Below are 6,191 nucleotides of genomic sequence, written 5' to 3'. Positions count from 1 at the left end.
TCCTGGTAGTTTTCATTTTATCTTCTGGAAGCCAGTCTGCAAAGGAAAGAATCATAGGAAAGACATCAATGGGATTTGAACTCATGGCCTCTGGATCATGTATACTGCGTCTCAACCCATTGAGCTAACAGTTGGATGACAAATATAGCCTTCCTGGTAGTTTTCACTTGATCTTCTGGAAGCCAGTCTGCAAAGGAAAGAATCATAGGAAAGACATCAATGGGATTTGAACTCATGCCTCTGGATCATGAATACTGCGTCTCAACCCATTGAGCCAACAGATGGCTGACAAGTACAGCCTTCCTGGTGCTTTGACTTGAACAACAAACAAGACAAATAAATTAAAAAAAAATGTGTTACAGCATAAATATACATCTTTTTCATGGGGGGCCCTGACACTACAATTTGGGGGGTTGACAACAAAACGTTTCAGAACCACAGATTCCAAGGAAACAGCTGTAGGTGAATGGATAGAGTCACTGACTAGTGAGCCGCAGGTAACAGGTTCAAGCCTCAGCTCCAGCAGCAAGTCAGGATGTCAAATCAAATAGGTATTATTAGGAGTGAAATGGTTGTGTTTCTTCACCCCAACTGCACATGACATCAGTTTACATGTACGTTATTTTCAGTGATGAAGACAAACCGCACAGACGTTCACTGTACTTTAGTACATTTTGTAAACTTATGACTCTGAGTAGAGTATAGCCTGACTTAAACAAACAAATAACAACTTAGTATAGTCAGATTATTTTTTACACAACTTACATTTTGTAATCAAACTACCGAAACGAAAGTTGGTCACCACCGAAACGAAAGTTAAATCCGAAATAATCACTAAGTGTGGAGGCCAAAATCGTCCCCCCAAAAACCTGTTAGGAGTACGTTTCAGGCAATTTAGAGTTGATTGGTAGTACTTTGTAGTGACTTTTTTGGTCCCTAACACCACAAATGGTTTACATACTCTTTACGAATGTCTTACGCATCATTTGCTTAACATGAATGATAATTCTAGTAATTGTTTGGTGTCTGCATTCATGAAAGCCAGGAAGTTTGCAACAGGTAAGGAGAAAGTCCACATTAACAGACAGTCATAAATGATGAACTGTCTTCACTTTACTGTAGGGCACATAATAACATGTACAAAGGATTTATAGATATTTTAGGAATGTTTTACAAAGCATGTTAAACATGAACAAACACATTAACAGACAGTTGTAAATGATGAACTGTCTTCACTTTACTGTATAGGGCACATAATAACATGTACTAAGGATTTATAGATACTTTAGGAATGTTTAACAAAGCATATGTTAAACATGAACAAGCTACCAATAGCTTGTACTGTATGTATAAAGGCCTACTATGCAAATATTTATCACATATTTAATCACATATTTAAAACCGGGAAAACATCTGTCATTTTAGATGTTACCGTCGGCTATTCAAAAATAGCAGATCTACAAGCTCATAGCACGGCACCAAGTGACGCCTATAAGTATGCAATCAGCAGGACATTGCAGGGACTTGAACCCTGTCCTAGTGAGCCAGGAGTGAACCGTACCAGTGTCTTTTACCTCTTTGACTCATTTACAGGCTCAATAAATCACATATTAACGTTCACACTCATTTATATTTCAACTTTTACCTAGAGACACTCCGATGAGACGTGTTGTGAGCTTGTAGATCGGCTATTTTCACTATTTTAAAATGTTCTTGAAACAAGGACCCCCAAATGAGTCCGTGAGCCAGGACCCCAAATACGGGGTCATCAGTATCATCTGGGGGGAATAATTCTCATAGTGATTTTTGAGTAGGTATACACCCCTAGTGCTAGGAAAAATGTGATAGCCTTGCATCGGTGGTAACTTTCTGTGTGTTATCACTCCGTTAACCACATGCCAAAACAGTTTTCAAAATCCGAATGAAGCATTCTTCTTCAAACTGATGGTTCTCCCTTATTATTGACCCTCTCTCTTTGAAAAATGGTTGGGATAAGGCTCAGACTATATACTGTTCAGAAAGGTTGTTAAAATTAGCATATCTAGATTTATTTTTTCTATTACAGGCAGTGACAACATAGTGACTGTATATGGCATAAGATGTACTTGGGTTTTCATGAAAGATGTAACACAAAGGTTCACTTTGTACTTAACCTAAATATTTTAATAAATAAAATATAGTGTAACTAATGCATAGGCTAAATATATTGTATTTTATCAGACATGAATATCAGTGGGGGGTGGGGTATTACTGATTTACCTAGTCACACCTGGCCTGAGTCAACCTTACACAAGCTGTACAACTCAGAGCTGACCAAACCTTCTAGCAGTAACAAGCAGAGACATAGTTGCTGCAGAGGCCCACTATCATGTGTCTTATACAAGAATCAAGAAAAAGGACCAGGTGTACAAAAATAAGGATGAGGAAACAGATGGTGATGAACTGTATAAAAGGATTGAAAGGGAAGCCTATAGTGATCTTTTGAAATATATCAGAACTGATATCATACCCAACTAGAAAATGTGCTCCTCGGAGCACAAGTCTCCGCCAGCAAATATTGGAATTTATTCCAATATTGGAATTTATTCCAATATTTGCTCAAGATTGGAACTTTGATGATAGTGTGTACGTCAGATGGCACATTGACTGCATTACCGTGGATTGCCTTGAACTTGTTGGCAACTTCTTGGCAAGCCAACAAGTTTCATGAAGGCAATACGTTGACTTATCAACCTTTCCTCTAACGGGTGCAAATCCTGCAGTTCTCGGGGTATGGCATCCAGTAATAAGTTGTTAGCCCATAGTTGCACTGTGTCATCAACTGTGATCTCAGTTTGTACTGGAATGTACTGTTCTTGATTAATCCTGTCTAAGCTATTTATATTACACTAGAAGTTCGGGCCGCTACGCGGCCCGAACGTCTAGCGTGACGCGTCGTTCACTTTGCAGTGCCACCTTACAGGCACCTCACAGTGTGAGAGAGAGTTTTGTGCTCTCCTAAATCCACGGCAGGCTTTGAAAGTACCCACTTCAGAAAGAGGTGACGTGCATCACCTCTCCAATGACCAAAACCCACTATGGAAGCCGTCGAACTGGTGCGATCTGACGGCATCCTAGAATTTATAGGTAGGATGTGATGTCATGCGTGATGTCATGCTGTCGTGAGATTACGTCACACTGGCGTGATGTCAGATTACGTCACACTGGCTACATACAACGTTACAGACAACCGACATGGCGCAGGATTCAAATTGTATATATAGATATTGTGATGACACCAGTGTGTCTACATAATGTATTGCTCCGCCATTTCTCAGCCATTTCTTGATTATTCCTGTCTTACCTCACTTTGAAAGAGGCCAAGACTCTTTCAAAGTGACACATCTATTTATAGGCCGCTATACGTCATGCGTCTCACTAGCCAATCAGAGCACACTCTTTCAATGTATTGTCACGTGTCACGTGAGGCTTGACCAATGTTAGCTTGGCCGAGGGGGACGGGGGACGGAAAGTGAAAACATAGTCTCCTGGCGGAGACAATAAGAACATTGTACAAGTCACTTCTTTGGTCGCGAAACTTGAACATTTGTGACCATTTTTGACTGGAGGACAGTCATCTTGCTGGTGCCCATTGTTCAGGAAAGGAGAAAAACTTTTTTCTTTTTTTACACAAAATGATGTTATGGCCCAGTTAGACTCACATACCAGAGTATGTCTGACATACATTTCAGAGCTTAAATCGACATGTAAATATGAAATAAATGCATAAACATGTATTAAAATATAAGGTTAGACCTAGCATGTGCTAGCATTGCTAACAAAATCCTCAATTTCCATCCAAACATCGCGAAATCGCGGTAAAATCCTCTATTTCTACCCAATCATTTTGAAAGGTATCACTAGTTTGTTGGCTTGTGTCTAATGAGAATGTCAAATAAAGATGTATAAACAATCATATTTTGTTAAAACTGTTGTGAAAATATATCTTGGTTAAGTCCTCCTGGTCACTGGAACCAGCCGGTTCCAGCAGGGGGCAGTGGCAAACACTTGGTCTCAGAGAGCATACATAACAAAGAGAGCCTAACCCTAAACCATTAAACAAAGGATATGTTAATCCCACTATGCATGATGGGATTGATAGCCCTGTTTACTATCTTTGAATGAGATCCATTCAACTGGTCTTTTCTGAAGAGTTTTAACTTGACTTCAGTTCTATAAGCTGTAGTTTCAAAACTATTCACTCAATCTTATTAACCAATATATCATTATTTTGCTATGATTCCCTGCTTTCATATGACATCAAAAGATGAAACTGAAAAAAAATGCTAGATGACTGTCTCCCAGTCAAATTTGGTCACATTTCATGTTTCTGGTGGAGTTACACTCTTGCGAGATTATACAAGGAAGAATATTCGCAGGAATCCTGAATCTGAGCTGGGCAATGTAGTTGATATATTTCCAAATGAAACAAGAAGGTTGTTGATGGTACCACAAAGTGTATCATTAAGGGATGTTGTCTTGGAAAATCAAACTCTCCAGAGGGAAGTCAACGTTTGGAGGGCTGAGTCAACCAATGTTAACAAGATCATAGATCAGACTTCATCACATCACATATCAGATCAATCATTAGACAGGAGATGACTGTGACTCCCTGGCCATTCCATTCATCTGATGTGAAAGATAGTGATCATACTATATCTCCATACCAGATCTACTGCAACTGCTTACTGGAAATCCTGACAGCAAGACTCAGACACAGAAAGTCATTGTTCTGGTTCAGTCATTTAGTAAGGACATAATATATGCTTTGACCTGTGGTCAACATAAGCCACCAAAGCACCTTCTACTTCCTTATGCAGTTAAAACACTGACGGGTAACACTGAGCTAATCCAGACACTGAATAGGTTTGGGCATGGGGTGTCTTACTCCCAATTTGAAGAGAATGACACTGCTCTATGTCTCCAAAAGCTAGCAGCAGTATCCACCCAGAGTTGTCCTTCCAGCCTCCATCAAGCCTCATGTCTTCACCAATCTTGCATGGGACAATATTGATAGACTAGAGGAAACTTTCACTGGAAAGGATACATCACATAGAGTCAATGGCACTGTGGTGCAGGCAGATGTCTATGGACCACATCTGCCAAGAGCAGAGCTTCCACATATGAGAAACGTAAGTCACCATTGAGGGCCAAGCACTGGAAGTATATGTAGCAGGTGCACGTGTGGGCCCACAGCCTCTCCCAACCAGGGAACACTGTGTCCAGGGAATGAAGGAAGCTTCTCTGTTTGCCTGCAAGAATAACCTGGTGTGGACACTTGCAACGCAAACTGATTCAGACAATCAGGCAATCCCAAGCTGGACTGGCTTTAATATTCTCACTAGGGACCAAGAACCAATCTTACAAGATATTGTTGGGTATCTGCCAACCATCAAGTCACCAGCCACAGAGTTGACCACAGTATTTGAAATCCTGAACCAATCAGAGCTAATTAGGAAGGAACTGCATCTAGAAGCAGTTGTGGTAGTCATGGATCAAGCACTCTATGCAAAAGCCACTGAAATTGCCTGGAAGCACAAAGAGCGATTCTCAAACATTGTTCTCAGGATGGGGGCATTCCATACCATATGTAATGCCTTATCCATACTAGGAAAGCGATTTTGGGATGCTGGTTTAAAGGACATATGCATAGAGGCTGGAATTGTCGCAGAGGGGTCGAATGGAGTCCTTGATGGTAATTCAATTCAATTCTATCTTTATTTCAGACCCAAGGGCGATCTATATCACACATAAAAACACCATACAAAATATAACAATAATAGAAAAAGAAATACAATAAAAATAATTCCACCATGTTCAGTTTTGAACATACAGATAAGTGCGCCAATGGTTCCACAGTGTAGAGGAGAACCTGACAGAACTACGTAACAGGTTACTTATGACAGAAATTATGTCATTTACTGACTCAGATGCCCTACACATAAATCTATACATAAGATTGCGTAGCACAGCAGAGCAGGTGGGTACCCCAACACTGACAAACATCTGGCTTGCACTGGAGCTTCTTGGAGCTCTCAGCAGCAGCCGCATACAGTCATTATAAGCCACTGTGAGTCGTCTTATAATGACTGTCTTGCTTGTAGCGACACCACAGGTGGGCAGTATACAGTACCCCCATAGCAGTGCCTGAG

Source organism: Gymnoscopelus microlampas (assembly GCF_963454915.1).
Source record: "Gymnoscopelus microlampas genome assembly, chromosome: 7".
Taxonomy (NCBI): Eukaryota; Metazoa; Chordata; class Actinopteri; order Myctophiformes; family Myctophidae; genus Gymnoscopelus; species Gymnoscopelus microlampas.
Note: the sequence above shows the minus strand (reverse complement) of the source record.